Source organism: Andrographis paniculata, unplaced genomic scaffold (genome assembly GCF_009805555.1).
Source record: "Andrographis paniculata isolate CXL003 unplaced genomic scaffold, ASM980555v1 Contig49END, whole genome shotgun sequence".
Lineage (NCBI taxonomy): Eukaryota > Viridiplantae > Streptophyta > Magnoliopsida > Lamiales > Acanthaceae > Andrographis > Andrographis paniculata.
The window spans coordinates 156,374-174,408 of NW_026137583.1; positions in this window are offsets into that span (position 1 = coordinate 156,374).

The window sequence follows — 18,035 nt, forward strand, 5'->3', positions numbered from 1 at the left end:
TTTCTTCGCCCGACTTCCTCTTTTGACCGACCTCCGTATCGGCCGTCTCATTTTTCTTCGCTCGACTTCCTCTTTTGACCGACTTCCATATCGGCCGTCTCATCCTTCTTCGCCCGACTTCCTCTTTTGACCGACCTCCGTATCGGCCGTCACATCTTTCTTCGCCCGACTTCCTCTTTTGACCGACCTCCGTCTCGGCCATCTCATCCTTCTTCGCCCGACTTCATCTTTTGACCGACCTCCATATCCGCCGTCTCATCTTTCTTCGTCCAACCTTATCTTGTCCGACCTCCTTTAAGACCCTGCTATCATTATCAGGCCCATTGGACTATATATCAATCCAATTTATAAACCCTATACATTATTATTATTATTATTATTATTATTATTATTATTATTATTATTATTGTTATTATTATTATTATTTACTCAACACTAGCAAAAACATAACATGAAATAAAATAGATTGCGGAAAAGGATACATGCAACAAAATGTAAACAAAATAAAAGGTAAATAATAGCTACATAAATTTTTTTGGAACAATTGGAAGTGGAATATTTGAATGTATTATTTTTTTTTCCTACGAAATAGCCGTGTATACCCCGTTTCTCCTTCAATAAAAACCAGTGATTTATTTATCTATAAATTATGAAGGGAATTTGATTTATTACGTCAGCTAAATAAATGAAGAAAAATAATTCAAATAAACAAAAAATTTAAAAATCTAAATGATGCACATGACATAGCTATAAGTTTTAAAAAATAGAAAGGATTTTCAATTTCTATAGTCCACATAAATTACAATAATTTTTTTAAAAAAACATAACGGATTTTCAATTTCTATGTCGTTGCTGATGATCTAGTTATTAGTTTTTTTAATTTTTATTTTGAGCAAGCACATATTTCAACTCATTTGTATTCAATATTGTTTAAATTTTTAAAATATAGTTATTGTTTCATCGTAATAATATAGAAACATACAAAATGATGTTGATCCAACAACATTCTCCGACACACCAAAAATATAAATACAATATTGTTCTCCCGACAATCATGCCAAATGAGTGCTATATACCATATCCAAAATATCCAGCATTCGAAAGATATAGAAATATGATAAAGTATCTATTCAATACAACCAATTCAATCTAAATACAAACAGACAAATGGTAGCACATGATTGTTGTTGTTGCAATCTATGGGAATATACTCAGGGACGGCGAAGCAACTGCAATGAAATGCGAACTTATATAAAATTTAATTTAAAATTAATAAATACAAATCATAAATACCTATTCCACTTAGTGAAATAATTCGCAATGTCATATAATAATTAATGAATAAATAAGAGTTATGAGATTAAGCATCAAGAATGACTCATACATTACAACATAAGTCGGATATATTTCAGAAATGTCACCAAAAAAAAAAGATCCGCTTAACGCATGAAACAAACCAAAAATATTGTAGCATATAAAACTACAAACTACAATAAGAAATTTCTATTAGATTCTTCTCTAAACCATCTATTATATATAAAATCAAAAATAACATTGATAATCTATTAGCTAAATTAACCAAAGCGACTTTTGGTTCCATTCAATAGCATTGGATGAAAACCATAAAAAAAAAAACTAATATAATGTAGAACGTTTTATACTCCACAAAAGAACAATCATCATCATCACTACAATAATATTAACATTTATACAATTTTTAAGTTACTAATGATATTTGTCATAGTTACTGCAACTGATTTACATTGGTGTGCAACGAACAAAACTAAAGGAGGAATTATTTATAACTTAAACTCTTTGCATCATCTAGGAGACTAAGATATCACAAGCATCTCTAAATTTATGAAGAAAAAAAGTAAATTTACTTTTCCTATGCTATTGCTAAGTTTTGCAAAAGCTTCTACTTGAAAGAACTCACGTAGGACCTACAACAACTTGTAAGGAATATACCATTTATAAATCGAATAATTATACCCAATCATAGTCTTGAATATTTACAGGTATAACATAATATCCCTCCCTCCCAAGTTTTAAATTGGGCAAGTATTGAATTAATGGATCAACAATAATAATAAACCCCTATGCATGTCATACAACAACAATAAAAAGTTTCTGAAAGTTTCAGCAACAAAAGGACATAAAAATACAAACAAAACAATCTTCCCCCACACCTACACAATTTTCATCCCCAACCATTTTCTTCTTCCAAACCCTCCTTCCTTATCCACACGCACGACCACCTTCCACTATTTCTTCATCTTATCGAACACTATTCTCCCTAAATTCACTTCTTCTTCTTCTTCTTCCTAAGTTCCATATACTCCCTCTGTCCCATAACTAAGTATCCATTTACTTTTTGCACGTTGATATTTGGATATTAATTATTATATCAAAACGTATTACAAATCAAGGAAAAATTGCAAAAATATTTCCATTAGTGTCTTATAATACTAATATAATGACATTTGTATAAAAAATTATACAAATATAAGGATATTTTTAACGTTAAATACAATGACGCAAAAGGTAAATGGATACCTTATTATGAGACAGAGGGAGTATTAAATTGAAAAATTGAAAGAGAAATAGCGATAAACACACCTTATAAAGGTAGAAATGAGAAATTGAATGATATCAGGAAGATTTTGAAAAAAATCGGTTCCGGTTCGGGCCAGATTCAGCCGATCCGGCGAACCATATTTCCTACTGCATTCTTCTACTCCAAACAAAAACATCATTAAACACATCTCACAAAACAATCTATCAGCGAGACACAATACTTTTCGGAAACAAGACATCAATAAGGGTAAGTTGGCAGAATAATTTCAATGGTTCTTTAGTATAAAGGAGAAACTATGCCGCCCCATTACTTTACTTTTTTTAGTTTAATTTCTCACACACAACAATAATGATTTTATTTTACTGAGATCAACATGAAGTCTATAATCAATCAAATTAAGTAATAATCAATTATGTAGACAACAAAATTAAATACAAAAAAATCATTAACAAAAATGATTAGATTTACCGTTGAAACTAGGAATTGCAGAGTATAAATCTTGAAACATATTGCTATTAATATCTAAAAGAAAATGAGAAGTTAAAATAAATAATGTTTATAGTATATAGATTGAAATCATATAAATGTAAACTTGCTATATAAGTTTTTGTGATTTCAGATCTGACGTAAAAAGATTTAACTAAGATCTTCGTTCTTGGTCCTTCAAGACGTTTTAAGCTGCAACTCTTTTTCTCTTGGAATAAATTAAAATTTTGGGAGTGGAGGGATTTTTTGAGAACGCGCTTGAAAACAGAAAAAATTGAAGGAGGGAATTTTAAAAAATTTATGTGAAAAAAGAAAAAGAAAATCAATTAATAGTGAAATTGTGGATGATGTTCATGTGTTAATGTAATGTATTTTGTATAATTAATATATTTCACATATTTTATAACGTTTATATTATAATTTTTATTCATTAAATATAATTATATGAATAAAATATTTTTTGATAATTTTTTATATTTTAAATTGGTTCCTTATCTTATTAACATATTACTTACTTTACTAAAATTTTGTAATTTTATTATATCATAACATAAGATTTAACAATATATTTGACATTGTCAAATTTATATTTATACTATATATAGACACTATATTTAATGATAAATTCAAAGGAGATAATATGGTGATTTTTTTTTTTTTCAATTACTTCTTATTTAATTAATATATCTACCACACATTTATTTAATATTATTTGATTATAACATAAAAATTAATAATGTATTTGACATTGTGAATTTTATTTATAGTATTAGATGTGTCATATTAATAATTTGATACTTTCAACGGTTCTATCTAACTAATAAACTAGTTATACAATTTATTTAACTAATTAATATATTATGTATTTTTATTATTATAAGATAAAATTTAATAAATATTTGATATTGTAAGTTACATGTATAATTATATAGGTGTATTTTTATACATTATTATATTAAATGTATTTTGGATATGACTTCGTTTAAAATTCAAAATTTATATATATTAGAATTTAACGTTAAACACTCAACAAACTATTTAAAAAATTATATTCCCTTAGTCCCTTAACAATCTATCTATTTTTTCATTTTGGTCCGTCCTATAACAAAGTATCCATTTCATTTTTAAATAATTGTACTATCTATCTAACATTACAAATACCCTTCCAATTTACAATATATTACACAAATATCATTACCTTTATATCATACAATACTAATAGGATTAATTTAGTTTTTTTACCTTTATTTTTACTTTATTCCAATATAATACTAATATTTCTAAAATTTCGCGTAAAAACAAATGGATATATAGATATGAGATGAAGGGAGTATATACTTTTCATTTTGCATCATCTCATTTTCACGCATCATTTTATTTTGCACATAGCTTGCGCTATATTTTTTTCACAAGTAATCTATATATATTTTTACATCTAAAATACTTATATCATATATGTTACTATAATACTGTTTATATTATATATCTATTATATTATCTTTCAATAATTCGTGTTATTTTCACATCAATTTTTTTCATTTTTTACAAATACATAATTTTATTCTAAAGACGTACTTATTGAAATCACAACCAAATAATTTAATTTTATTTTAATGTATTTTTATAATTTAATTCTAATAATATTTAGTTTCGTAATGAATAAAAGGTTATAATGATTGAAAAAATTAAGTTTTTATACATTTATGATTTAATTGTAATATATATTTTTAAAACAACATTTTTATATAATTTTATAAATATACTTTAATTATTTGATTTTAATATTTTTTAATTTTAATAAATAAAAATACGACAATTATTGCAATAAATAATTTAACATATTTTGTAACTTAATTTTTATATATATTTTTAAACAATATAAAAAGTATCTTTTGATTATTTATTTAAACGAAAATATTTGTTGTTTTTATAATTATTTATAAATATAATGCTATTCTTGTGTGTCTATATGTATTTTATATATTTGAAAATGAAAGATATTTTAATTTTTTTGTTAACGTTGTGTATTATATATATATATATATGCTACGTTACAGATAATTTCTCATCTTTATATTTACTTAGGGGGCGTTTGGTACAGATAATGGAATTGCAGAGAAATGATAGTAGGGAATAGAATTGGAGAGAAATGAAATTGAGTAGACAATGAGAATTAATTCTCTTGTTTGATAAAACAGATAATTGATTTGAGAAATCTAAAAAAAAATGCAGATATATGAATGAGCAAACAAAAATAAATGATTAGCACGATAAAAAGAGAGTTTTAACGAATGAGAATTCATGAAAAATATTTTTGGTAATTTTTTTTTTAAAAATTATAAATTATATACGATATTTTTTAAGATTATATTTTAGTACAATTTCTTAAAATGTCGTAAACATTAAATACTTTAAAAATAAATTAAGTTTGTTTTTTGTAAAATTAAAATAATATAATTTTTAAAAAATTATAAAAATTAAATAGTACAAGAAATTTTAAAAATTAAAAAATATATATACTGCAACATCATTTCTCTCCATTTCTCTGTATATGGGAGAGAAATGAAAACAGAGAAATGGAAATAATTTATTTCTCAAGTTCCATTTCTCTTGACTCAAACAAACAAGAGAAACGATACCATTTCCATTTCTCTGCACCAAACACAACCTTAGAGTCTAAGCAGGTAATGTATTCTTAAGTTTATTTTCTTTTGATGTATATTTTTTTATTAAGATACATGTTAATTATTTTTTTGTTTTATTTTATTTATGGACTATTTTTTGTCCTTTTTTTTCACCAAATAAATATTTATTAATTATCCAGATAAATAATAATTTCTTTTTAAATATAAAATATAAATTTATAACATTACAAAAAAGTTGAAATTTAGCTAAAAAAAATTTCGTAGCGAAAGGTATGAATTCATAGCAAAAACGTTTGCGACAAAATGTCTATACCGCGTTAGTAAAAGTCTTTGGCGAAAAATATGACTTTAGTAACAAAAAATAAGTTTTTTTTTGCAATAAAAGTTAAGAAAATAGATATAGCTACGAAAATATGATTTCGTAGCTAAAGCTTTTTGCTATATAATTAAAATTCATAACAAAAGAGTTTTGTATCAAAATATGTATGATTTTTTTAGCTAAATTATTTTAGCTATGAAAAATAATTTGTAGTTAAAATTTTTATACTATAAAAACAGAATTTTGTAGCAAAAATATTTTAGCGACGAAATTAATTTTGTAATAAATAATTTATTTTTAGCGATGAAATTAATTTTTGTATATTTTGTAGTTAAAATGTTGTAGCTAATTAAATATTTATTTTTTTTATAGTGTAAATATAGTTTAGTTATTTTAATTTTAATAATTTTAAATTTTTAATAAATAAAAATATGACGGTTATTGTATTAAAAAATTTAACATATATTTATAACTTGATATTCTATATTTTTTAAATAATTAAAAAATATATGACTCGAATATTTATTTAAACAACATTTTTTTTGTTGTTGTTATATTTTTTGCAAATATAATATTATTTTTGTGTGTCCATATGTAATATATATTTTATAAATTGAAAAATAAAATTTTCTCTTAATATTGTGTTTTTTTGTTTGTATATATATATAGATATATATGCTGGTACAATAATTTCTTATCTTTGTATTCATCTAGAATTTGGACTACGTAATATATTATTTGTTTTATTTTATTTTTATGTATATCTCATTAGTAATGATATATGTTAATTATTATTATGTTTATGGACTAGTTCTTTTTTTCTTTTTCTTTTTTTTTTCCACCAAATAAATATGAATTACATTGTCCACGTACATATAACTATTTCTTTTTTAATGTAAAATATAAAATATTGTAAAATTTATTTAAATAATTCATATATCTAATTTTAGATATTTTTGTAACAATCTTAAGTATTTTTTAATAAAATCGTAAAAGTTAATTTATGTAATATTATACAAAAATTTTTGATTCTCATATATATTATTATTACAATATAGCAGACTTTGTGTCATGTACAACAAATTTATAGAAAATTATACTTTTATATCATAATTTAAAACACACAAAATGAACATATTCTATTTTTATCCAACAAACTATTATATTAAAATATTATTTAAATTAAAATTAATCAAACTAAACCAACCAAACTCAACAGAATTTTTAAATTTGTTAAATATACAATAGTTATAAATAATAAATATTAAAAAATAAAAGATTGAGTATATCTACACATTATAAACACTTTAAATATATTTATAAACTTACTATATTAATAAGTAATTAATCAAATCAAATTGGAGATGGATTAGGTGCTGATGTTGTAATTAATCATGTTATTAAATAATTAATTATTAATTATGTAATATAATTAAACAATTAATTACACATAAGCACATTCAGCACCCGATCCAATTATGTGTATGGTAATTTATTTATTTAAAATTTATGTAAAGCATTTATATATCATACAAAAAATTTTTGAAGTGTAGTTTACATCTATAAAAGAAAGATGAATTTAAAAATTATTTTTTAGAATGTGTATATATTATTGGTTATTATTATTATTATTATTATTTTATTATGTTGTATCATATTTTATTTAATTGCTAAGTATGTTCTATTATTCGATTTATTTTAATGCATTTAAATTGGTTTATTCACATTAGGTTAAAATAAAGTAAATTAATCATATTTATAGAAATATAAACTTATACATGTTAATTATTTTTTATATTTTTTTTTATCGTATTATTAATATTTTTTATTTTCAAGGTCTTTAATATTCTATTTTATTTTCGTGCCAACATGTATATGTATGTATATATATCAGAACTCAATATATCTCAAAGAACAAGAGCATGGATGTATAATAAAATTTTGCATGGGTGTAAAGGTCTTATACCTGAGTTTATTTCGGGCGTTGAATAATTTATAGAATGGGCAAAAAAACAAATAGCATATATGGATCGAGATTGTATTAGATGTCCCTGTCACAAATGCAGAAACCAAAAATATATTGCCCTAGAAGAAGTTAAAGTGCACCTATATAGGAAGGGATTCATAAAAAATTATTATAATTGGATATATCAAGGAGAACCAGAAAACAATGATAGTCCACCAAGAAATTTTGTCCTTAATGATCAACCGAGGACACCATTAAGACACCATCATCACTCAAATTGGGAACAAAGAATGTTGCTTGACATTATTGGGGCGCCAATAAATTTAGATCAAACTAATATAGTAGATGGTTAGAGAGATACATGTTTGAATGGAGATAAATCCTCTAGAGATGTTAGACTTGAATCTAACAATGGTGAACATTTGAACAAGTTCATAGATGTTCTACGTGCAGCTAATCATCCTCTGTGGAATGGTTGTAAGACACATTCTCAATTCAATTATCTGCAGTTGCTCGCTTAGTGAGCATAAAGGCTGATTATAATATGTCGCAAAATTGCTTCAATGATTTGTTACAAATTATAAGTGAAATATTGCCCTCGGACCATAAATTGTTATCGAATTATTATGCAATAAAGAAAATGATACGTGAATTGCGGTTACCAATTATTAAATTTGATTGCTAAAAAAATGGTTGTATGTTGTTTTGGAAAAAATATGAGTTAATGGATGCAAAGTTTGTGGGCATTCACGTTATAAAGCACCCAAAGAAAGTAAGCCTCAACGGAAAAATGTTCCTTTTGCACGATTGGGATATTTACCATTAACCCCTAGATTGCAAAGGTTATATGCTTCTAAAAAGATGACAGAACATATGACGTGGCATTTCACACATGATACTGAAAATAGTTACATGTGTCATCCGTTTCATGGTGAAGCATGGAAACATTTTGATCATGTGCATACGAAATTTTCACTTGAGGCAAGAAATGTTCAGCTAGGATTATGTGCAGATGGCTTTTGTTTGAATGGATCATATGTAAAACAACATTCTTGTTGGAATATTATTGTCATACTTTATAACTTACCTCCAGGTATGTGTATGAAGAGTGAATATATGTTTCTGTCGTTGATAATTCCCGGCCCTACAAATCCAAAAAGTAAAATTGATGTGTATTTGCAACCTTTAATTGAAGAGTTGAAAAATTTGTGGGAGATAGGAGAAATAACATACGACGCTTCTACAGAGGCATAATTTCAAATGAGAGCTTCACTTATGTGGACAATTAATGACTTTCCAGCATATGGTATGATTTTTTCTTGGAGCACAGTTGGGCTTATGAGTTGTCCAATATGTATGGAAGAGACTTGAACATTTTACTTAGAACACGGAAGAAAGATTAGTCACTTTGATTGCCATCAAAGATTCTTACCCTTTGATCATGAGTATCGACGCGATAAGAAATCTTTCAAAAGAGGTTTAATTGAAAATACATTTCCGCCTCATAGGCGAGATGCAGATGAAATTTGGGACCAAGTATGTCAATTTAATAGTGTCATAGATGATCCTCTTAGAAAGCCCCATGGATATGCTACTAATCATAAGTAGACCCAGAGAAGTATTTTTTTGGATTTACCGTATTGGAAAACTCATTTGATTCGACACAACCTTCATGTGATGCATATTGAAAAGGATGTGTTTGATAATATCTTCTATATCGTCCTAGGAATCAAAAGAAAAAATAAGGATAACCCAAGTGCTCGAAAGGATATGAAAGTTCTATGCAATCAACCAGATCTTACCGTGAACCTAGATACGGGTATTATGCCTAAAGAAATATACACATTAAGTCAAGAACAAAGGAAAAAGATATGTCAATGGATTAAGACATTGAAATTCCCTGACGGCTATGCTTCTGATATCAACAGATGTGTTGATGTGAGTGAGCTTAACTTGAGCGGTATGAAAAGTCATGACTGTCATATATTTATGGAGAGGTTGATTCTAATTGCATTCAAGAAGATACTTCCAGATTATGTATGGTGTGCCATTGTAGAGGTTAGTGTATTTTTCCAACAATTGTGCAGTCCTATATTAAAAGAAAAATATATGAAAGAGCTGGATGGAAAAAACTCCAATAATAATTTTCAATCTTGAGAAGATATTTTCACCAAGCTTTTCTGATTTGATGGAGCCTCTTATGGTTCATTTACCATATGAGGCACATGTAGGAGGACCGGTGCAATATCGATGGATGTATCCTTTTGAAATGTATGTTAATATTGTAAATAAAAAACTTATAATTATGTTATTTGTAAATTATTTTAATATTTTAATATTTATTTTGAAGATTTTTGTGTGATTTGAAAAAAAAAACGAAGAATAAGGCAGATAGTGAAGCCTCTATATTTAGTAGAGGAAGTCGCAACATTTACATCTTATTATTTTGATTATGGCATCAACACAAAATATGTTCGCAATAGTAGGAACAACGAGGGTGTTGAGAAAGTCTCAGATTTAGGTTTCTCAATTTTCAATCAAAACATGGTAAGACACTGTTTCGATATCTTAACTCACAAGAACAACATGCTATTGAGACATATATATTATTAAATTACCCTGAAGTAGAGCCATACTTTAAGTAATTTTATATTATATTTAAATTTTTAAAGTGAGTTTTTTAAAGTAAATTTATTCATATATATTAAGATTTCTCATCTAAAATTTTGGCATTGTTGATACAGTCTATTCAAAGATCAAATAAATGATCTTTATAATAATGAAAGAGTGGATCCTAATACACTTGTGTGGAAGCACTTCGTAAATTGGTTTAAGTTATATATAAGTTATTAGCATCTTGTCTTAATATGAACATTATACATAATTTTTATATTTCAGATCCAAGATGCTCGGAATTGTATAGACGATCATTTGTTGAAAACACTAGCATGAGGTATATCGAATAAAGTGACAACATTTGAAGCATATTATGTGAATGGTTTCAATTTTCATACAGTAAAATATGCTGATGGTAACCAGACTATGAACTATGGGGGTATGTGTGAGATCATGCAATTATTCATATGTTGAAGACAACTTCTATGGTAAGTTGGAAGAAATAATACATGTGAACTTTTTAGAAGGTCTTGAAATGCACGTTGTTTTTTTGAATGTAAATGGGCTGATCCTATTCGTGGACAACGAGTTCATGCTAAATATAATGTTGTGGATGTGAATTTTAAATGATGGTAGCGATCAGAGGAAAAATATATTTTGGCTCAACAAGCCGTTCAAGTGTTTTATAGTTGTTAATCCAAGTATGAGTAGAAAAAGAGATGACTGGGTCGCTTTGTGCAAAATTAAGGCAAACATAAGATAGAAAAGAAGTTGATTAATATTCCATTTCAGCCGGATGAAACTGTTATGCTAGAGTTCACCGCATTGATAGACATGTCATTACTTCATAACTCAGAAATGTATATCTTGATCTAATTTATCATAATCGATTAGTTACATGTTGCTAACCGTACTCTATATTTTGTGACCTAGGACGAGACTCAAATGAAATTATTAACAGTGAAGAAAATGAAGATACTATTCATAATGGAGTTGTAGAAATGAATAGTAATGAAGAAAATGAGTATGATGATGTGTTTAACAGTGACGTGTTTAAAGATATTTGCGTTGAGGCGGTTTGACTATTTTTTATCGTTGAAGACGTTGTCTTTGAGAACTTCTCTTGATTAGTAGAATTATTATTGTTGTTCTCCGTGGATGTAGAAATTTATCCCGAACCATGTAATTTGTGTATTTTTTTTTTGTACTATTTTTATATTAAAAATTTATTATTTTTTCCGTCAATTTCACAAATATTTAGAATTTTTGTAATATTGATATATATAAATATCCAATTTAAATCCCATGTATTACATTAGAAGGAACAATATATATTACATGTCATAAAATATCATACATGTCAAATTTATTTCATCTATATTATAAAATTTGGTAAATATTTATTTGATATGTTTTATTGATTTCTATAATTATTAGTGACTATTAATGTTATGTCATACAAATAACTATCATAATTTAAATTATTCTTTAATTATAACTATTTTATTTTTTTAATAAATCTATTAATTAATTGTATTTTCATAATATATAATTTTAAATTTTGGCACATATGTATTTTGAACCATATATTAAAAAATTAATAATGTTGGTTTTATTGGGTCATTAAAAATAATTTTATCAAATAAAATTTTTTGTCACAATATTTGACATGAATATATATATATATTGATTATTTAGATATATGTGACTAAAAGTAAGACAAATTTGCGATGAAAGTATTTTGCAGCTAAATTGTTTCAATATTTTCAATGAAAAAAGTTTATTGCTAGTTTTGCTATGGAAATAGTTATGAATAAATATATTTTTAACTTTTTTTTTTATATTATTATGTGATAAATTATGTAGTAATTTTGTTATATAACTATCTTATAGCAAATTTCTATGGCTATATGAATGTTTTCTTGTAGTCGGTTCACCCACGTTGCTACTCAGCTCCGGCGTCTTCAACCATCCTCCCACTTGAATCCGGCTAGGGCGGATCTAAATTCAAAAAATATATATATAAATTTCCGAACTGCCGGTTCAAACCATAAATCGGCGGTTTGAACTGGCAGTTCACGGTTTGGCAAAGAACGGTTCGGGTGTGGTTTGTGTGTTAAAACTGTAATTTCCAGTTCGAATCCGAATCGCATGGGCAACTAAAACTCTTCTTCACAAATCGGCACCAAACATTTTCTCTCATTTTTCAGTATTGTGGTGCAGTGGAGATCGGTGCCTGCTACAGTCTGAGGATTTTGCTCGGTAAGTTTACGAACAAAGAGGATTGGTGTTGGTGTTTCTTTCATGTTTTTCAGTAGACTTTTATATATCCATTGGTCTTTCTCTGTGTAATATTGTAAATCTTTTCTTCTATTGATATTTGAAATTCTTATGTTATTTTAAGCACAATCTGGTTAGGCTTCTCGACTCATCGTTTAGGTTGAAAATTAGGAAAGAGTTCGTGTTTTGATCCGCCGCGTGGTAGTTGGGAAACAAACAGCCTTATTTTGGTAGTATGATAGTAAGTGAAACTCTACCTCCTTGTTCGTGTATTGAAATTTGTTTAGTGCTTATTGAGATATTTACTAGAGTTTCTGCTTGTATTGAATGTATTTTGAAATCCTTAACACTGCTGATGATTTGAACCTAGCAGCAGTTGAGAGTGATGGAGGTATACCATTGGTGTTATCAGATGAATTGGATGATGTTGAGGAAGTGTATTTTGAAACGAATGATGAGGTACTAGAATGCATTGATGAAATCAGTGATGAAGACGATTCTTTTTGCTAGAACATAATGTTATATGTGTAATAGTTCTTTAAGTAGTTTGTACTTTTTTTTCTACACTTAGGTAATATGTAGATACTAATTTAATGATGTGACTAATTATTACATATTGAAGAGTCTCAGGATTTTGATAAACATGAAAAACAAAGATGGATTGATGAGGCTGTTGAGCGGAGGACCCGCACACAGGGTCGGGGTGGTCAGTTTGTACCACCACATCCAACATATGATTCAGGTACTTAAAAAAAAAAACTTAAATTACAAAGATATATATATATATATATGGATCTTAATATAACTTTCTCTCATATACAAGTTTCATCATGTAGGGTCACACTCGCCAATAGCTGATGTTGGGCTACGGATATAGGGGCTTCGGGTAAGTATGGAATGTAATCAACGAAATTGGTGTAGACTAGTATTAATTTTTTTGTGTAATGCAGTTTCAACTTCATCTACAGTTGCATCTAATGTTGTGCAACGATGTTCCATTAGGATTCAACAAGACAGGGGGGTTTGGCTTGTGTTCTAATTATTTGAATAAGTATTAAATTGTTTCAAAAGTTTTTATAAGAAGTTAAATCATTCTAATTCTTGTAATATTTCAGTGTTTTTTGGCCTTCACAAGCTGCGAGTAAATTTTGCAAAGTTTTTTCGCTCGAATATTCATCCGGATGGGACTACATGGAAGAAGGTCCCGAGAGACATAAAAGAGTGGTATTGGCGTGAGTTAAAGGTTAGTAGATTTACGCATTAAATATTAATCTTGTGAGCAATTATAGTCTCTATTTTGTTAATTGACGTAGTACTTTAATTTACCTATAAGATTTCTGAATAAATTACATTGTTCTTGTTTGATGAACTTTTAATATTAACCAATGTGCATATACATTGCAATGCAAAATTACATCACTTGGAACCCTTAGGAATTACTATGAGTAGAAGGCATCAGGTGCATATACTCAGTGGATATATGATATTCGAGCGAACCGAGGAAGGAAATGGGATGAGTAGGTCGATCAGACGGTCTTGGTTGTGTGGCGTAGATTATGGAGTTATGATAAAGAAAAGGAAAAGTCTGAAATTGCCAAAAAAGAATAGGCGTAAAGGAAATGCGTCTGCAACCGTTGAGTTGACACATACTGGGGGGATCTCGATCTTTTGTGGAGACATCAGAAAAGTTGTATGTAATCATTTACTTATTTATTTTGATTAAAATTCATGAAACTTAATGATTGATATATTATTGTCTTTCTAAAAGTGTGTTCAATAAGGTTGGAACATATACATGGACTCACACCAAGGAACACAATCGGAAGAATTACACAAACTCGCAATCAAGAGAAGTTGTTGTAAGTTATTATGAAATCAATAGACTAACATTTGATATTTTATTCTAGTAGTATTTTTCCAAACTAATATTTGATGTCTTAATTGAGCTCATATTAGGAGGACCTTGAAGCCAACGACAGGATTTTGGCTCAAGAGGGACGGAGTACGATCAAGAAGAATTGTTTCTCAAGCAAATACAACAAGATAAGAAAAATCGCATTTTCGGATTGGGGTCACTGGCTTCGACAGTACATCATATAAATCTACTATTAAGGTGTTAAAAGTATAAAAAAATAAATAGTAATTAAAAAGTATGATAAAAATATATAAGATATGTGCTGCAATTATTATATATAATTTGGAATATATATTTTTTAACATATTGGTATATTAGGAAATAAAATTCTTAGATATATTACATAAATAATGTATATTGTATATATGTTAAAATAAAACTTCATATTGTTTTACTATCAACAACATCTTCACAAAATGATTATCTATACATATACACTAGACTCTTGCGCGCTATGATGCGCCGACTCGATGATGTGTAAGAATTTATCTTGTTATCTAAAAGGGAATGTTGGATTGGCGAAATGAGGAGGTGGAGAGGAATCAATTGGTAATCGTTTGGCCCAGTTGGTGTTTGACACAATTCAATTGTTTGGCTGATAATCTAAAATGAGAAATAAAGCATCGGAGGTGGAGACATGAAAATATATTTTGTGTTATGTAAGAGTTTATAGGTTATGAATACGATAGAAAAGACAAAGGGTGATTGAAAACCGTTTTAAGAATTTGAGAGTAATTTACATTAAGGTTATAGAATTTTTTATTTTATTTTTTTTATTACTAGTGTGGATGACATTGATATTATAATTTTTATTATGTATTTATGGATGTGATTAACTGTTTTGGCATAATATGATTTGTTAGGATTTTATGTTTGAAATATGTTAGGTAAATTAACTTGTAACACTTTTTGTAAGAGAAGGGAAAATAAGACATTTATTTGTCACAAAAAGTATAATAATATATATAATAATACTAGGAGATTTTCATAGCCAGACTAATGGCCGATTGAGGAATTGGGTGGAAGGCTTGCCTCTGCATTATCAACATCTTTTCTTTGTCATGTCGACATAGTTAAGATACATATGTGAGAATTATTTATTGCATCCAAGTTTATTTTATTTTTACTTTTCTATTTATTTTATTAGTGTCTTTTATGTTTTATTTAAGTTTCTCATGAAAATGAATTATTGAAGCTTTTTTTCTACCCGTTAGCATTCCTGATTACTTTGAATGTTTTTGCATCATGTTTATCTTGGGTTATATCTTGTGGGGATATAAAGTTTGTTGGTCATTTGTAAATTTGTTGGTTGTACTTTATTATGATCATTTGCAGGCTGACTAACTGACTACTGCTGAATCATCCATCATCCATCAGTCGGTTGGTTTTCTATCTCATAACTAAACTATATAATATATTTCATTAATTATATTCATGTGTAAGAACAGATATAGAGATATTTTTGATTTGTTATTGCAGCTAGCAGCATTCACCTATGATTAATGTTGCGGGATATATGGATACATGTACTATTTATTTATTTATTACTACTTATATGTTTATGTACTGCAACACCTAGGAAGATAGATACGGAATGAAGATGACGGTGGAAAGCGGCGGCATAAGTGGCCTGGCGGCTGCTTTGCTGGTGAAACACGGTGTCGAAGTAGTGGTGTATGAGAAGAAGGATCATTGGGTGGCCAAGGCCAGCCTATGACAACAATTACAATTGATGAAACAATGGTTGATGTAGGATTTTTGCTCTTACACCATGCATGTTTGCTTTCTTTCTTGGTTGCTATATATGGTGGAAAAATGTTCATCGAGATTATAAGTGCATACATTCATAAAATTCGTCGGAACCAAAAGTTGCTTGCACTTCGTCTTTCTCTGTAATATGACATGGAGACTATATTTATATGGTGTAAGCTGCTTAATCTCTCTATTGTATTATAATGATTATGATGTTAATTGACGATGATAAAAAAATAAATTAAATTATTAGTCAGCGGGATCTGCTTTCAGTTCTGACGTTAGCCGTGTGGATTCATATATTTTTCCTAGATTAAAGAAAAATAACCTTAATCAATGTAAGGCATTCAAAAAAGAAAATAGATGAGATACAGTAGAAATTTGATACTCAACCTAGTTGATTAAAACCTCAAGAATTTAATCTTGGACACAAAATCCTAGCTATGGAAAAGGAACAAATCAATAGGTTTGATTTCTCTTTAAGAATTTAAAAGCCACAAATCAATGGATAATTCCAAAGACCCGATTTGAAATCAATTGTGCGAGGAATCACTCACCCACACTTTGAAAGTAAACACAATGAAGAACACAAGTTTTCAATTGAAGAGAAATATATTATTGCCAATTAGATATGAAAATGGATACAAAGGCCTTTATATTTTGTGTAGGACTACAATATTATATGTAAAGAACTTCACTCTGCAATTGCTTTTTTCAATTAACATATCATATCCATTTCATGATGGATCAAGCTTGGTTTTTCGTTGAGTGTGAACTAACTTAACTACAAATAGATGTTATTTGTGAGCCAATTATGTCTCACACGTGATGATTCTTAAGTGGAGTACTAGTTATTAAATTGGCATAACTAATAAATAAAGTAAAAGTAATATAGCTTTTTGTTAGCAAACAAAAAAATTAACACTCACTTTAATTTTTCAAATATACTTCCTCCGTCGTCCAAATTTATTTTACTTTCTTTTTTTGATTGTCAACTAAATTTATTCTCATGTCCATTTTTAGGCATGAACATCATCGATGAAGTGATGTCTCAATTTGGCAATATATAGTATAGCTGTGATGGCGCCTTACTACCCTTGGTGCATCGGAATAAGAAGAAGAGGATATTTAGGCTTGGGTCACTGGCATCGATAGTGCTACCGGATCACAGCTCATTCACTAGTGATGGTTGTAGGTCTGGTGCTCTAATGGCTGACGGGAGCCGGCTAGTACACTTGGCAGCAGTTTGATCATTTTGAGAGTTGTGCCCTGACGATCATGTAGCAGCTCGAGAGGATGAATGCCCAATAGCGCCGCCACGACCCCGATGGCTATTCTGGTGCACAACCTGTTTGTTGAATTTCGTACTTGAGTATTTAAATTTTAATATCATATGGATTCTACTATTTCAAATATACGATTGTGTTTACTGGTTTTTGTGGTATCCATTGATTACAGAACTATGTATATATATGTTG